Here is a 4,327-nt window from a genome sequence, read left to right on the forward strand (position 1 = left end):
CCGAAAGTGAAAAGCCCCTGCCGGAAAGGCAGAAAAGAGTCTCGGTGAATATTCACCGATAATCACTGAGCCTGAGCCGAATAATTGTTTTAGTATAAATACAAAGGTGATTATTTCAAAAAAGAAAAAAAAAAAAAAACATTTCAACGCGAAATCATCTTCACTTACAGTGGCAAAACGACTACTGGCAGCCATTTTGTCCGTCGAGGTGATTATCGGCTGATAATCGGAGATAGCGAGCCAATGAGAGCGCGCGATTTTGTATAATCACCTGTGTATTTATACTAACTGAAATTAAAACGGCCTACGACAATTATAACCAGGCCATTGATGGCGACAGCGACGCTATAACGGGCTTATGGAAGTGAAGCGGATTTTAACTTTGCATCCACTGTGTCATCTGTATCAAACCCGCATGAAGAGCCCCCAAAGAAAAAAGCAAAGGAGGAATCCAGCTTGCTCGCTGGTATGGCAAAAGTAGTACACAAACCGGAACAAAACGGCGAGGATGTAACGCCTGAATTAGCAGAGTTAGTAAAACAACTGCGCATGCTTAGCAAAGATTTGAGCAAAGAAGCCTGTGATGAGTTGATGGAACAATTTCCCACGCCGGGCAATCGTTTAGAAGTTGTTTGAGTTAACGCAGAACAGTTTAAAAAAGAGGTAAAAATCGAACATGTCATGCTACAGAAAGCCCAAAAACCCCTCAATGGTAAAAGGGTATTACTTCAGTCACTAGAATTTTAGATGACTTCATGAAAGCCGAAAAAGGTTATAAACCTGCCCCCTCTGCAGCAACTATTATGAAAACCCTTTCTGACAGCATTTCGTTGCTAAGTAATGCTTCACATGAAATAGATCTCAGAAGGAGAACTCTGTTCAGATCAGACATGAAGACTGAATACAGACTGGTGTGCAATGACAAAAAACCAGTTGAGGATGGCCTGGTGTTTTGTACTGAACTTGGCAAGTCAGTTAAGGATTTGTCAGAGGCTGGTAAAGTGACTTCTAAAGTAGCATTGAAACAAAAATGATCTCACAGCAGTAGTCAAAGGGCGGGTCAGAAACCAGGAGACCATTCCCTTTTTTAGACCGCGGCAGAGGCGCTATTGCCAAGCAGAGAGTCGGATAACGAAATTCACCACAGAGGAACCAACCTCCGTATCAGCCTTGACGATAGTGACAAAACCAAGAGAGAAACTTGTAAATAATGTTCAGGTGAGCGCTAACTCTAGTGACTGGCCAGTGCCAGGAAAGTCTGGTGTGCAATTTGAGAGAATACTGGTCAGTAATGATTTTGTGCAGGCTGGTCAATTAAAGTTTTTCATAAAACAATGGCAAACAATCACGTCTGGCAAAGTAATCGTGGATATTGTAAAGTAATAATAAATAATGATAATAAAATACTTCTATGGCGAAAAATGCATTACAATATATGATCTAATGCGCCTTACAAATACAACTAAATATAAATATAAAATCTAACTATGTAAATCTAAGCTAAATATTCTCAAATTCTATGGTGAAAATATGTATATATTTACATTATTTATATCATATATATTAACGGGAAAAACAGAAAATAATAATACTAACGTCTAGTATAAAAATATATGTCAAATTTAAGAGAAATAGGTCTGTTTAAAAAGATAAGTTTTCAGTTCTCTCTTAAAGATTTTCATATTGTAGTAAAGTATTCCAAAGTGCTGGCGCGGCCACAAAGAAAGCTCTATCACAAGTTGTTCTTGCAGATCTTATTGCAGGTTGCTATCATTACATCTTAAATTATATCTTAAATGGGTTTTATAAGATAACATATTAGTAAGATAAGGTGGCGCTAGGCCATGTAAAGCCTTGAAAGTCATTAAGATCATTTTAAAAATAATTCTAAATTCAACGAGTAGCCAAATTTTTGAATGACGATCTATCATCACAGGAGTTATATGCAAATAGCGCACGGTATTTGCCAACAGCCGGGCAGCAGCGTTTTGAAGGCTTGTAGTTTTCGAACACATTGCAGTTTTCGAACATCAGTGACACACTTAGCTATCGCCTCGTGTGCCACTTTTTTGTTCTTACCACATTTTGACGTCATCTGTGATCTATTACTGAACAGACGCACGGCAACATGGAATCTATTTGTTAAACAGTAATCAATCCTGCTTATAACCATAGCTTGGACCAAGGTCTTTGCAGCCTCCAATGGCAGATATTTTCTAATACGCCTAATATTATCTAAATGAATAAAAAGCTGATTGACATGTCTTGTTTATATGGCTGTGAAACTGGAAATTAGAATCGAACCAGACCCCTAAATTCCTAGCTTCATTTACTGGTGATACACGCGTTTCGCCAACTAAAAGACTATCACTTCGGACTTTTACAAGTTGCTGCCGAGTTCCAATTAACATAAAATCAGTTTTTTCTTCGTTAAACTTCAACTGATCAATAATCATCCAGGCCATCTGTCTGGCTTGAACGCTAAGTAGAGCTGAATGTCGTCAGCGTAGGCATGGGCATTTGGCAGGTGGTTCTTGATCACCTCAAATAGCTTGCTGGCATACACTGAGAAGAGAATTGGTCCAAGCCAGGACCCTTGAGGGACACCAAATGACAACTGAAATTTATTTGAAGGGTTATAAACTTGATTTTATTACAATGCCAACTCAGGCTTTCCCACCCCAACAACCAAAATTTGAGAAACATGAGGAAATGGCATTAAATACTCTCTTCGAAGAACGTATTCAGAAAGGGGTGATCGTAAAATGTTTTCATGAAGATGGAGAGTTCATATCACCAGTTTTTCTACGACCTAAGAAAAATGTAAATATCGCATGATATCGAATCTCAAAAAGTTAAACAATCATATTGCCCACAACCATTTTAAGATAGACACCCTTCAATCATGTATCAATTTAATGAAGAAAAACTGCTATATGGGCTCACTTGACTTGTCAGATGCATATTATTCTATTTCCATCAGTCCAGAATCGCAGAAATAATCACGTCGTTTTCGCCTGCCAAAATCGTCAGCCTAAGAAAGTCATACGGTTAACGAGACCGTTCCAGTTTCAACTAAGTATAAAAATAATTGGACTCTGAACATTTTGGCCGAATGGCTGAGGTTAAAGCGCCCATAACCTAAAACGTTTTATTTTCCTATTTGAAAGTCCACATTAAAAAATGAACTTAGGCGAAAGAACTTTTCAATTCCAGCGAGAGGCGAATTTTCTACGATTTTTTCAATCCTACTTTTATTTGGTACACCCCTTCCGCTGGTCAGGACAAGAGGATAAGGAAGGTCTCGCTAGGGAATTAAAGTCAACGCTCATGTCTGTTCCTGTAAGCGAATCTCATCCGCCTTCAACGATCTTTTCGTTTTGCTGTCCATGCAATACTGAAAGTCATACTCTTTGAAGTGAATCTGATATGATATTTTATTATTTATGCACGGTAAAATCATCAGCTAAGATTACAAACAATGCTAAAATCTAAATTACAAAAGGTAAAATTTTAAAATGATTACAATAAAATACAATTAAACTATATTAATTCTAAAGCTGCTTTCCATGAATGCCGTGCTTTATACTAAAATATGTCTTTAATCAGATTTTTGAAAAGCCCAAGAGACTCTGCTTGTCTCGCTTTGAGTGGTAAGCTATTCCAGACAGTAGCACCACTATAGCTGAAGCTGTTTCTATAATAATTTGTCCGCGGAAACGGAACATTAAGCTTTCTTTCAGAGTCTCTTAAACTATAAACAGATTCGCGGTTTGTAAATTTAGAACATAGATATTCCGGTGCTAGCCCCTGAAGACACTTATAGACCATTGTGGCCAGCGCAATTTGTTGCTGGCTAACTAGATTTTTCCAGCCTAAAATTTTGAATAGCTCGCTAGCATTTGCATCAAAATTAGAGAAGGTCAAAACTCTGGCTGCTCTATTTTGCAGTTTTTGTAATTTGTCATGTAACGTGATACCACAGTTTCCCCAGACGACATTGCAGTAGTCAAAGTGCGGTTGAAGTAAAGCGTGATAAATAGAGCGCAATGTCGTCTGAGGAACGAGATGCCTTATACGTTTGAGGGCTCCAATTCCAGAAGCTACTTTCTTTGTCAGTTTATCGACATGGCTACTCCAGTTAAGATTATTATCAATAAGCACGCCCAGGGATTTAGCAACAGAAACTTGAGTGATAGGAGCACCATTAATCTCGGGAATTGGAGGATTTGTGAGAGCATACAACCTCTGCCTTGATCCAATCAGCATAAATTCGGTTTTTGTCATGTTCAGGGTAAGTTTGTTTGCTATCAACCATTTTTTAACA

The sequence above is a fragment of the Montipora capricornis genome, chromosome 4, assembly GCF_036669925.1.
Source record: "Montipora capricornis isolate CH-2021 chromosome 4, ASM3666992v2, whole genome shotgun sequence".
NCBI lineage: Eukaryota > Metazoa > Cnidaria > Anthozoa > Scleractinia > Acroporidae > Montipora > Montipora capricornis.